At 36.4% G+C, this 14,507-nt stretch overlaps 1 protein-coding gene across 12 annotated transcripts in view; it reads right to left on the reverse strand.

Annotated features, from left to right (window-relative positions):
* foxp1b (forkhead box P1b) overlaps positions 1-14,507 on the reverse strand; it is a 205,058-nt gene that overhangs the window by 162,106 nt on the left and 28,445 nt on the right. For 2 of the 12 annotated variants that reach the window (XM_048198845.1, XM_048198846.1), the window contains exon 1: positions 1,321-1,734. The exons of the other annotated variants lie outside the window; for them this stretch is intronic. The gene's annotated coding sequence lies outside the window, so the exon portion shown is untranslated. Of the gene's footprint in view, positions 1-1,320; positions 1,735-14,507 lie in introns of those variants that run through there. 12 annotated transcript variants of the gene reach the window in all.

The raw sequence follows: 14,507 nt of genomic DNA on the forward strand, positions 1-14,507 counted from the left end.
GGGTACCTTCACGCAAACGACGCAAAAAAAGGCTGCTTTTGTTTTCAAAAAGGGGCTGTTTTGGTTTTCGTGCCAGGTGGCTTATTTTCATAAAGAGGACGTCATAAAAAATTAATGATAAACTTGAGCAAAATTGTCTTCAGGAATTTTTGGGGCCGGTCCCCTGAGTTGACCCGAGCGAGTCTTTCATCAGTGTCAGAGCGAAGACTGATGGCCTGTCAAAAGAAAAGCCCTCCTCCATTTCTGGCCGGCTCCTGGGCTGGGCAACGCGGCTAAAAAAAGGGGTCTGGGCGAAGCGGCGCTCGACGCTTTTTGCCGGGAATGAATTCTCAGATGCCGGGGTCGCTGCCAACGTCCTTGCAGCCAACGGCTGAGAGGGCAGCAGAGTTCATGCTAACTGCAGCTTGGACCTGCGCTGAACATCTGCTCATGAATGAGCCGGCCGCCTACTAAAAAAGTGCTGCGGCACTACGAGGGCCTGCTGATGAAAAATTCAACGCTCTCTTTCTCCTGGCACGCTTGTTTTGCGTCTATTCTCCTGAGCCCGACCCTGTGGAATCATATTAAGAGAATCTGCGAGCACGCCGCAGAGTTTATCTGGAAGAACAGCTGGCGTTGAAAAGGGATCTGCTGCTTCAAGAGAGCTAGGGGACTTTCGCACGGAGATCTCCCGTCACGTACACCGTTTGTCCTTGAAGAAGGGAGAAAAGGGTTAAACATCCAAGTAATATGCTGGGAGTGGTGGCTACATTTAGTGGATTACTGTAACTCCGATGGAGTGACGATAATGAAGATCATGTGACAACTGAAAGGATGGACAGGGTTAAACTGTGTTCAAGTGCTGATATAGCCTAGATCTCCACCCATTAACATCAAGGGATGTATCTATCTCAGTTAATGCTGTAAACTATATAGGGAGCCCTTACTTGCACATTGCTATACTATTAAAGGTTAGAATTCATAGAGCTGCCATTTATTTATAGATATAATCATCAACACTCAATGTATGTAAACATGTAAATTGCACATAAGGCAGTTTTTGCATTAACTCCCATATCTAATTATGTTAAATAATTAGGACACCAATAACAGGGAAAGTAAAATATAACATATAGGCTAATATAGTGCATAGATTTAGCGAAACGTTTCATTTATCTAGCAAACTAACAAGTTGTTGACACTGAATGGCTTTTCTGAGGTAAATGTAATGCTACGTTACATTGTTTACGTAAGCTGTTTTATTGACGTCTTTCCGCGGTTGAAACACTGATTGAGCGATATGATACGTTTCAGTAAGTTGTACTGTATCTTTTGACATACCTTCAGATGTTCATTTATGTTCATTCTGTAACTAGTAACGTAACTTGGTGAAGAAGGGATAATCGCGTTCACTCGCGCTCCGCGCTGCCGCTTGAACTGGAGGCAGCAGTCATTTACGCCACATCGAAAAGCGTCAAAACGGCATTTATTGTTTGAATTTCGAGATAAAATGGACGAAATTTGAAAGATGACACTTTGTTTCTAATCGAGAGTAAGAAAACACTGAGCTTATTGCGATTAATGATGGTTATTTAATACTGGTGTGGTTAAAAGTAGTTAGGCTACAAAGCATTACCGCGCGCGCCCCCTTGTGGATTGAAGTTGGATCGCCTGTATTCGTCGTTTGTATGCACCAAACCCTGATGGTTCTGGACGAATACATGTATTGTTACACCTCTAATCTAAACTGTTTTCCACTACATAAAAACAAATGGCATTTAATCATTTTCCTTTATATCAAATAATTTAACAAAAAATAGCAATAACAAGCAATATTTGTCTATTTATAGGCTATTTGTATATATAAAAGAGGCAAACTAAAAATTAAGGCCAATAAAATGCACAAATTCAGTGAACATTTCTGAGATGATGAAAATAAATTGTTGAAGTTTGACTTGATTCATTAAAATAGATAAAGCCAAGTATCTCAAAAGCATCTCTGTCTTATCACTCTTATAATCTAGTGACACGAGACAAACATCATTACAAAAGTCTTTAGGTTTCTTTTAGAAACTTAAATGATCAAATGCATCACACATTTAAATCACTGAGCTATATACAATATTAACAGAAGCAAAATTGCCTTCACATCATAGCTGGTTGTACAGTACAGCTGGTTGCAGCTAGCAAGGTGGTTACTGTCCCAGGTCAAAAAAGCCCACCTTCTTTGATATAATGGTTTCTAGATGTTACAAAAGGAACAAAAGGCACAGAAGAATGGCTGACTTTAAAGACAAACTGCCCTGCCACTACATGCAGTGCCCTCACCCCAAAACTGCAATTTCCAGGTACAGATAATCATCGTCTCCACTTTACTTTTTAAATCCAGCTAAATATTTGATTTACATCCACCAAGACATTATACCTACAGGAGAGTCAGAGGTTTTCTTTGGAAACATATCACTCTGAGTAATAGCAGGAGTTTAAGGAAGTGGTCAAACTGAAATAACCGATTACCTCACATTCAGCAATTTCGCTTCTGTCTCGGGCCCAGGATAGGTTCAGCTCAGTGAGCCATAAACATTTTGTTTGTGTACAGTGCGCTGTGGTAAAATGCGGAACGGAGCCTACGATGTTTGGTTTCCATGTTCGCAGATGGTTCCATGTGCAGCGGAACCTTTTAGAGGCATCAGCTAAAAAACTGAGGAAGCATTAAAATAGGCATTACACATTATTTGTTTCCGATTGGAACGTTCCAACTTCCTTAAGAGACTGGAGAACAAAATTTGCAACATTTGTCATACAATAATGCTGGTAATATGCAAATAGTCTGGCTTTTTTTGTGCACAGCTGTGATTTTTGTCATGCACCTTTAGATCAGTTTGCATAAAAAAAAACCTTTTAGTACAACATCAGATGTTTTCTCAAAAAAGAAGGTGACGCTGCATTGGTCTGATGTGTTTTCTAGACCACAATTTGTTACAAATACACCTGCTAGACAAAACTATATTATCCAAAATAGAGATGTATAAAAGTAATTACCCATGTAAATCTCTCCACAATACACAAAACAAGTGTATGAGTGATTGTCAGGCCACTGTAAAAGGGAAAGTTAATCAAAAAAAGAAATGCTGTCATAATTTACTCATCCTCATGCACTGCAAAAAAATGATTTCTCAAAGTTATAAATAAAACAAAGATCATTAGAGTATGTTTTACAAGAAAATACTACTTCAGTCTTTCTGCCTCAAAATGTCACATTTAATTCAATGCCGTTTACTAGCAATTTTGAAGTGAAAATCATTTCAAATTAAATTGTACACCAATTTTTCTTTCTTCAGTGAATCACAAAAGAAGATATACCTGTACTGAAATGTGTTTTTGTCCAAATAAAGGTCTTTGTGTTCTGCAGAAGAAAGAAATCCATCCAAGTTTGGAACAACATGAGGGTCATTTAATGATGATTTTATTTTTTAGAGTGAACCATCTCTTTAAGCGGCTGCTAAGATGTTCTGAGCAGTTGTTATTCCATTGCTATGTGGTTTTGCTAGGTCAAAAGAAGCTTTTCTTTGCATGCCTCCATCTTTACTCTGTGTGTTTGAGAAGTTTGCAACTTCTCAGACCACAATATGGCTGGCTACAGCCTTCAAAAACATTTTAATATAAAACAACTGGCATACCAATTCAATATTATTGTGTTATTAAAAGTCAGCACTGAGGTAAACGTTCAATAAGCCATCCTATCAGATCGAGAACTGTGTTTTATCTTTTTAATACATCTAAATGTGTCAGTATTAGGCAGCGAGAGAGGGGGAAAAAATTGGTAAATATGACTGCTTAAATTTAATGCAAACATTGTTGACACATAATGTAATTTAAGTTGGGTAGTGTGAATGAAAGCCCAGCAGGGGTAATAATACCCTCCTAATGAGAATCCTCGCTCGCCGTAGACCTTGCTGAGATAGCCATAATGCATGGCTCTTCTTTTTTAATAAAATAATTGTTACAGTTATTAAAGATGAATCTCATCAGAAGCAGGATGACAAAATAATTCATTACCAAAAGCATGGCTTTAAATAGCTGCAAATTAAATTTCCCACAGAAAATATGCCTGTAGATGAATGGGATCGTTATTTCATAAATATTGGATTCAGTGTGCCCTTGGAAGACCGAAAAAAAACACATCCGAACATCCATTTAAAAAGTTCACTGCGAAACGCAGTTAATAAATGACTCTAAAACTACAAATAATTCCTACCACATATGTTAATTTGACAAAGGGGGAAAAAAAGCAGCAATGTGGATGGAGTTTAAAGGTCTGGGTCGGCGCGATCCAAGGTTTGATAACGGGGTGCTTAATACGGATACCGCCAACGTATAATTACTCTGATTATTTAGAGTTCCTGCTGTTTACTGAAGGCGTAGAAACTTCCCAGCAAGCACTTGGCATCTCCTGTCCTCTCTCTCACACACACAAACACACTCACACACAGCAGGATGTAAAGAGGAAAGCTTTATTAAGATCCTGCAGCCATAAAAGAGTGGGGTGACTAACCGGCTGCATTAGCGTCTAAAAGCCAAAGTTATTTAAACCCAATAAAACACTAATACATTGTTTGAGTGGAAGTTACAGTGAAGTTATCTTCACCTTAATAACATCACGGCCAGTTTGATGTTGTTTAGATCAATAAAGCCCATTACAAGAACAGGCCTCAACATAGATAACGGTGCTCAAGCGCAGTGATGTAACACTCTATGGCATCTGAAAGAAGAAAGGAACCTTCTATTAAATAAAGAGGCCAATGGAAGGCCAATCATAAGGCATGGTAATCTGATAAGCGGTGAGTGTGAGTGTTTTTAATACGTGCTGCATTTGAATACACTGGAATGGTGGTTTGTGGGAGCCGTGTGGATGGTGAAGTGACACGTGAGGTGGCATCTGTTAAGATTACGACCCTTCTTGGCTCCACCGGGCCTTCTTCCCCATCTTATTCTGTCAGATACTCTGTGTCTAAGCTTGAACTCTAGCACAATATTAGTAAATGAACAGACATTTCAGTCTGACTAAGCTTTGCATTTTCCAAAACTTGTTCCGTTTGCAAAATGAAAAAAAAAAAAAAAAAAAAAAAAGACATTGAACATAAAAGAGGATGTTTTGAGAAAACATCTCAGTGTTTTGTTTTGGATTTTTGTGACATTTATATATATAAAAAAAAAAAAGATTTTTTGTTAAGACTGCTGTGTAATTATTTTGTTAAATTATAAATACAAAATATAATATAAAACTAAATATAATGTAAATATATATTTATATGTTAAGTACACCTACTTTAGATGGATTTTTTCAAAGATTTTAAACACATTAGCTCTACGGAACTACATTTTCAGAACATTGAGCGAACATTGAACTTCTGGGGGCGGTACCACCTGCCAGACTGACCAATAGAAGATACCGGGGGAGTGTTCTGCCAATTTGTTTGGAAAGAATCATTTTTGTGGTTACATTTGGTGCCACTAGTGACATGGAAATTACACAGCAGTTTTATGTAAATTTACAGAGGCTGTTTGTGCCTCACAGTTAAAACATAAAAAGGTAATTGCAAGATAACATTTAAGGTACACTATGTAACTTTTGGCCCTCTAGCAGTTAAACAAAACTGCATGTGTTTTGCGGGAGAACATTGCTTTAGTTGTGCTTCGCCTGTCTGTGTGACTGTGATGAATGAATGAATGAATATGCTCATGACTGCTCATAAAACATTCACTACTAGGCTTAAGAGATAACCAATTTAGATGGAAAGGATTCTCAAGCTAACTAGCTGAAGATGTTATTGTAGCTATACATATTAACTCTTTCCCTGTCAGCATTTTAAAAAAAATAAGTTGCCAGCCACCGCCAGCATTTTTGATAATTTTCAGACAAATTTAGTAGCCCCCAAAATATTTTGTTGTTTGAATATGTGAACATGCAATATATCAAAAGAAAGAACAGAGTATGCTTCATGCATTCTTTTTAACAACACTTGAATGTTTCATTAAAAAAAGCAACATTTTGAAGAAAAAGCTGAGAAAATTGCATTTTGTTTTCAAAGACTAAAATGTACATAGCATAAGCAATGATTTTATTGCTTGTTTCTGCTCCTTTTTCCTGTGTTTTGATCTAGAAATTCTGTGCTCTATCAGAAGATGCATAATAGCGCCCCCTACCGTATAACAGTGAAAACACAAAGCCGGAAAATTCTGTCAATGGCGGGAAGCGTTGTCTCATAAAAGACAGATAATTCCTTCAATGGCGGGGAAAGAGTTAACAGACACTGTGCTTCCTTGAAAATAAATTCCAGCACAGCGTTACAACAACCATAATCAAAAGTCCCTTCACAGTAGATGTTTTACAATGAAATCTGATAGAGAGCTACATATGGCAATTTATTTGTTTAATAAAATACCTTACTCTCCCGGATCCAGCAGACTCTTCTCTACTCATTTTTTTTTTTTTTTTTTTTTTTTTTTTAAAATGGGTGGTTCCCAGAGATTTACTTACCATAGTGAATCAGGGTAAGACAAATACACATCTTGGAAGAAGGACTGATGATGTATAGCCTCAGTTTTTAAATGTTAATTTTGAACCAAAAAAAAAGTTACATAGTGTACCTTTAAAATAAGATATTAAGAAAGAGAGAGAGAAATATTATCTATTAATATATACACACACACACACACACACACACACACACACAGGTGCTGGTCATATAATTAGAATATCGTGAAAAAGTTCATTTTTTTTATTGTAAATTATTTTTAAAAATGAAACTTTTATATATTCTAGATTCCCTACATGTAAAGTAAAACATTTCAAAAGTTTTTTTTTTTTTTTTTTTTTTTTTAAATTTTGATGATTAGAGCGTACAGCTCATGAAAGTCCAAAATCCAGTATCTCAAAATATTAGAATATTTCCTAAGATCAATCAAAAATTGGATTTTCAAAACAGAAAAGTTCAAGTTCTTTAAAGTATGTTCATTTGTACACTCAATACTTGGTCGGCAGCACATTTTACAGCAAATGACTTGCTCCTAGCACAAATTACAGCATCAGTGAAGTGTGGCATGGAAGTGATCAGCCTGTGGCACTGCTGAGGCACTATTGAGCCTTCAGATCATCTGTATATTGTTGGATCGACTGTTTCTCATCTTTCTCTTGAAAATATCCCATAGATTCAGATCAGGCATGTTGGCTGGCTAATAAAGCACAGTAATATCATGGTCAGCAAACCACTTGGAAGTGGTTTTTGCACTGTGGGCAGGTGCTAAAGTCCTGCTGGAAAAGGAAATCAGCATCTCCATAAAGCTTGTCAGCAGATGGAAGCATAAAGTACTCCAAAATCTCCTGGAAGATGGCTGCATTGACTTTGCACTTGATAAAACACAATGGACCAACACCAGCAGATGCCACGGCCCCCCAAATCATTACTGACTCCAGAAACTTCACACTAGACTTCAAGCAGCTTGGATTCTGTGCCTCTCCAGTCTTCCTTCAGACTCTGGGACCATGATTTCAACATGAAATGCAAAATTTACTTTTATCTGAAAAGAGGACTTTCAACCACTGTTCACTGTCCAGTTCTTTTTCTCCTTAGCCCAGGTAAGATGCTTCTGACATTTTTTCTGTTTCAGAAGTGGCTTGGTAGTCGTTTTCCTGAAGATGTCTGAGTGTGGTGACTCTTGATGCGCTGATTCCGGCTTCATTTGACTCATTGTGAAGCTCTCCCAAGTGTTTGAATTGGCTTTACTTGACAGTATTCTCAAGCTTGTGGTCATCCCTGTTGCTTGTGCACCTTTGCCAACCCAATTTCTTCCTTCTAGTCAACTTTGCATTTAATATGCTTTGATACATCACTCTGTAAACAGCCACCACATTCAGTAATGACCATCTGTGACTTACTCTCTTTGTGGAGGGTGTCAATGATTGTCTCCTGGACCATTGCCAAGTCAGCAGTCTTCCCCATTAGTGTGGTTTCAAAGAACAAGAGATACCCGAAATTTATACTGTAGGGATGGTCATTTAATGAAACTCAAATGTAAATATTCTAATATTTTGAGATACTGGATTTTGGAATTTCATTAGCTGTACGCTCTAATCAACAAATAAAAAATTTAAAAAAACTTTTGAAATGTTTTACTTTACATGTAGGGAATCTAGTATAAATGAAAGTTTCATTTTTTTTAAATAATTTACAATAAAAAAAAAAAAAGGACTTTTTTCACGATATTCTAATTATATGACCAGCACCTGTATATGTATATATATATATATATATATATATATATATATATATTTATTTATTTATTTATTTATTTATTTTTTTATTTATTTTTTTTAAATTAGAAATCACATTGTGAGATTTAAATGTCGCAAAGATACATCAAGTCACAATTACTAGAAATAAAGTCACTTTTTTTTTTTTTACTCTGAGTCTGAAACTCAAGAAAAGTAGACTCAAATCAGCTGGAAATAAAAAAGGTTAATGAGACAAGCTGAGAGGAAATCAATTTAGAGTGTCCATATGTGACATGAAATCATTTCTCATGGTTATATGTGAGTGTTTGCCATTTGAACGTGGGCCTATGTTCTGTGCTAGTCCACCAGGTGATGCTCTGACATCTTACCGTAACGTCTGACGCCTGGCGTGATAACACCCACACATCACAGACACTCAAATATTTCAACAGACAAAACCAAATAAATTCCTTTGTATTACACACAAAATACTAAAATATCTACCATACCGATGTGGTGCAGTAATAGACGATAATGCTATCATCGCAGGAATGGCAAAACAATGACAATCACCTTGCACAATGTTAAATTCAAACAGTCCTGGCTGGCACAGTCTGTTTTGTGCAAAGAAAACCAAACAAATCTACTTTGTTGTTGTTGTTGTTGTTGTTGTTGTTGTTGTTGTTTACCCAATTCTATTTCTCAACCTTGACTCCAGACAGACTTTCAGAAAAGTGTTTCAGTCTGGTCAACAGACAGGAAGTGATGAAAAGCATAAATGGTTTTGAAAGGGAGAGCGAGAGAACGTGTGTGTGTGTATGTGAGGGATCATAACAGTGTGTTCTTTCTGGTGAGAGGTACAAACACAGGCCTGAGGACTGTAGGTCTGACAGACACCCTTACACAAAACCACAGGAAAGACTGTTTTGATGTTACCTCTCACACCACACGCTCTTGTGATAAGAAGAAAGAAAAAAAAGGAAAAAAGATCTGTAACACAGGGTTAAGAAAAGTCCCTTCATGGGGGTTTCACTGCTGCGTGTTTCAGATGAAGGGGCCCGCCGGCACACGGCGCAAACAATAAACATGTTGCATGATCTTGGTGTAAGGACTTGGTGTCTGTTTTCAGTCTCTCTTCGTAAACTATCACACATCTTGTTTTGTGTTTGTTGAAATCTAGCATACTAGTTAAAAGCTGGCATGTTAAATACAAGCTATGAACTTTAGTAAGCACATTAAATGCTAGCTAATCAAAATCCACAGTTTTTATTATTATTATTATTATTATTTTTACATAGGTTTTTGTGACTTTGGGTGAACTATTCCTTTAAACCATTTACAGTTTTTCATCATGTATGGCAAAGTAACTTACAGTTATCCTAATAAGTTTTACTGTAGTATTTTTCTGTAAAAATTATGATTTGTTTATTTATTTATTTATTTTTTTACAGTGAATAAAGTTGAACTCTTGCTTAAATTGATTCATCCAATTCATCACAACAACAACTTACACATTCTGCTTTTGTTTCATAACTGAATAATATGTTTGTGTTTATGTACAGATGTTTAATTTAGATTCATTTAAAGTCTAGTTCAAAATGCAAGTTTAGTTAAGTTTAAAACTATTCAGGTGAGCATCGACTGCATCTGGGTGCCCGCGACTGAAATTTCCCCCTGCGTTTTTTCTGCTTTTGTTTTTTCCGTTAGCAAAATGTGACCCCACTAAAAGCCACAAAACGACAGGGCATTCCAAGATCGGTGCCATGTCTCTTCGTTGTGGTATGACTGGGCTGCCCACATATTGATTTACGCAACCCGAATTACCTTTCTGCCGTCCCGGGGGACGACCAAAAATCTCTGCGCAAATTTGCTCAGCCACTCCACATGCAGAGGAAGAGTCAGTAACTTGAGATCGAGCAGGTCCAAATGGATGCCTGTGAAGGTGACGATAGCGAATAATATCTCCGCAGAGATGATCGTTTTTGACAGTGTAATATTACTGGACGATAAATATACAGAGCTGAGGAGGCAAAAAAAAAGAAAAAGAGAGGAAAGCTGCCGCCAGCTGAGTACGAAAGCATAAATAAGGTCTTTTACCTTCGTCAGTTATCCGTCTTTTGACACACAAGCTGAGCACACTGTAATTAACACGGAAAGAGATAATGGGGTCTCTACCCGCTGATCAATCTGCCATATAGATCATCCGTCTCTTTTACAATGCCACGTTAACATTATTTTTTTTTAAAAAGAGTGAGGAAAAAAAATGCAGCAGCAGATATTAGCCTTATTTTAATAGCTACTGTAGCTTGATACGGTCTATGGGTTTATTGGCATGGCTGTTTACACCATGTTCACAAAAGAGCTGCTCTTTTCTGCATACAGCACATAAATACATACATCAATGCAGAATGGTGCTGTCTGCAAGACTGTATTGACTGACTATTGGGTCTGTTAGATAATGGACTCAAAAACAAAAGATGTGAATGGTGTTTAAAAGAGATGAAACTAAAGAGCCACAGGACAGAAATGCTACATCTCTACTCAGGAAGCATAAGCTGTAGTGTTGTGTGTGTGCGCGTATGTGTATTTCTGTAACCCAACCGGGAGACAAACAGGCCTGTTGTTTGTTTGTATTTCTCAGCTCTGCACATGTTTGTCAGGTCTAGATCCACTTTCACAGATTTACTGCTCTTGTCCCCTCTGGCCTAGTGTACACTAGTGTTCTCAGAGACTGCTTTAATGGACAGATTCCTGCTCCTGTTCTCCAGGGGACAGGCACAAACGGATCAGCTACATGAAGCTCTAGTCGGGCCGTAGCCTAGCAGTTAGTGCACATGCTCTGACACTTTGGGTTTGTAAGTTTGAGGCTTGCTGGTGTAATTTTGCATGCTGTTTTCCCTTTTCTTTGCATTACTTAAAGTGTAGCTTTCAAAATAAAATGCCAAAAATAATTATTTCATTTCAAATTGATGATTAAAACATTTTTTTATATATAATACACTACCATAATTTTTAATTTTAAATAAAAAAATACAGTAAAAACAGAAATATTGTAAAATATTATTATTACTGAAAATATTTTTTTTTTCTATTTTAATGTTTGAAATTTGAATTTATTCCTGTGATGACAATGCTGAATTTTCAGCATCATTAGTCCAGTCTTCAGTGTCACATGATCCTTCATAAACCATTCTAATATGCTGATTTGCTGCTCAAGAAACATTTATTATGTACAACTGTACAAAATATTTGTGTACAATTTTTTTTTTTTCAGGATTCTTTGATGAATAGAAAGTTCAAAAGAACGGTGTTTATTTGAAATATAATCTTCTTAACATTATAAATGACTTTACTGTCACTTTTGATCGATTTAATGCATCCTTGCTGAATAAAAGTATTAATTTCTTTAAAAATAAATAAATAAATAAATTTTTTTTTTTACTGACCCCAAACATTTGAACGGTAGTGTATAGTGGTACAAAAGCTTTGTATTTCAGATAAATGCTGTTCTTTTGAACTTTCTATTCATCAAGGAATCCTGAAAAAAAAAAGTACACAACCGTTTTCAACATTGATAATAATAAGAAATGTTTCTTGAGCAGCAAATCAGCATATTAGAATGATTTCTTAAGGATCATGTGACACTGAAGACTAATGATGCTGAAAATTCAGCTTTGCCATCACAGGAATAAATTACTCTGTAAAATATATTCAAATAGAAAACAGTTATTTTAAATTGTAATAATATTTCACAATATTACTGTTTTTTTTTTTTGTTTTTTTTTACTGTTTTTTTTTTATTAAATAAATGCAGCCTTGATGAGCAGATGAAACTTCTTTTAAAAACCATTAAAAAAAAATCTTACCGATCCCAAACTTATGAATGGTACTGTATGTATATATATATATATATATATATATATATATATATATATATATATATATATATATATATATATAAACCGAGTTAAAGAGTAAGAGTAAAGAGTTACTGCTTTGAATCAGTCTGACGAATCCTTCACTGAATGAACTCACTAAATGAGTCATTGTTCTTGTGAATCAACATCTGACTCACTTACTGAACTGCATTACTTTCAGTGATGTCTGTCTTAAAATAAAGTAACCTGGTTAAACTTAAATCCTTATTAGCCGGTTACAACAATTAAAGACACAATTTTGCATCAAAGTTGTTGGGGGGTTTTTTTGTATTTTTTTTTTTTTGACAAAATACACTACAGTTCAAAAGTTCACACACACACTTGCATATTAATTAAATTTTTTATTTTTATTTATTTTAATTTTTTTTGACTATTTTTGGTTGCATAAAGAAAATCTTACAGACCACAAACTTTTGAACTTGTGTATACGTATAGGAAAAATGGGGGAAAAATGACTCCATAGGAAATACTGTATCCAGTTAAATGCACAAAAATATGGCAAATCAAACAGTGAATGCTACAAAAAAAATCATCAAGTAGTTTAACAAGGACAAATCATAACACCTTGAATCAAAATACCATATCTCCTTAATAAAGCTTTCATGATGTTCAATGTATTCATCATTCATTACCCAAAGTCTGCTCTCTCAGCTCAAACTTCTCAGCATTCGTCATTAGCACAAGGCTAAACGGTCAGTGCGCCACTTCTCCTATTTAGACAAGCGATCCGTGAATAAAAAGTAGATCCGATGTCTCATTGCGTTTTTAGGCCTCATTAAGACCATTAACCTTATATGATTAGATGGAGAATTTTAATGTCAAAGAACAAGTCACTTGGTCTCCTATTGCATTTTTTCACTAATAGATTTCACAGCCCTTCTCTTAAAAAAAAAAAAAAAAAAAAAAAAGCAGTTACATTCTCCTTTTTTAAGAAAAAAAAACCCTGATATCTCTAATGTAAGATCTAATTTACATCGGCCTGTTGATAGTTTCTAGGGTATTTTGAGTACATCCACCTCAAATGACTATGAGCTTCACATGCTAATCTCTGATTCAATGCTTCACAGCAGCGGTGGGATGTTTGATTCCTCTTGTGGGACTGCATTTGGTTCACTGCGGTGACAAGAAAGCTAAAGGTAAAGGGCCCAAAAAAAAAAAAAAACAACACGTGACCTTTCTACATATCTGAGACAATTAAACACCCCCCAAGCTCACACACCCTCGACTGTCCTTCATCCTCCGCTCTTTTTCCCAGTGACCTGCGCTAACCTGTTCTCATCTCTCTGTGCCCAGACAGGAAACAGCGTTGAGGGTGTGCTGGTGGGTCCAGCCCAGAATCTAAGACCAGCTCCACAATACAGGCCACCACCCCAAGCTCCAGCCTGCCCCCATCAGACCGAAGCAGGGGGGCACATCCTGTGTGAAACCGCATCCTTAACTAGCATCATACTGTAAATAAATGCTTTCTCTTTTATTTGCCCTCTCTCTACTTCCGTCAACTGTCACAGCCTGTGCCTCCAATCACCTTCGAGTCCAAACAGGAAAGTGAAAAGAGAGGGAGAGATGGGAGATGTGGGCGTTAATTTGCTGCTCACTGCAAGTTGCGCTGGTGTTTCCTACGCACACACGTACATACTGGGCCAGCTGCCTGGGACTTCATCCCGGACTTTTGTTCTTTTCCTGATACTCTACGTTACGACATCATCCCACTGCCGGCCAGCCACCCAGCGAAACAGGAAGTTAGGAAGCTAGGTGTAACTGAAAGTTAATATGAAGTTGTAGAAGGGACAGTGATTAAGACTGAATAAACTCCACTAAAGCAGCCATTAATATCAGACAGATTTGCTGTTATATTGCAGAGCTAATCTAACAAAGTCACAAATGAGAACCTTTTAATATCTCAATTGTAACTCCTACAAAGCAATAAGGGTTAAAAGGAGAGCAGCTGAGTTCAGAGTTCAGAAGAGATCTCACACTCTTAAAATTAAAGGTTCCAAAAGGGGTGATAAAATAGAAGAACGGATCATTGAAGTTTTTCACAGAACCATTCTTTCTTAGTGTGAAGAACATTTTTATAATCTAAAGAAACTTTTTCCACTATATTACATATATATTGTGTATTCTATTATATTCTATTATATTATATTATATATTATACTATACTTCCATGGAAAGTCCAAAGGAAATCCAAAGGAAAGCTTCCATGGATGTTATTGCAATCATGAATTTCAATAAAGAATGTGTGCCTAATTATTATGGGAGTTGATTTTCTGTAGATTTTTTTTTCCATGCACATTTTACCAATTCCAAACCAC

This window comes from Megalobrama amblycephala, linkage group LG8, assembly GCF_018812025.1.
Source record: "Megalobrama amblycephala isolate DHTTF-2021 linkage group LG8, ASM1881202v1, whole genome shotgun sequence".
NCBI classification, from domain to species: Eukaryota; Metazoa; Chordata; class Actinopteri; order Cypriniformes; family Xenocyprididae; genus Megalobrama; species Megalobrama amblycephala.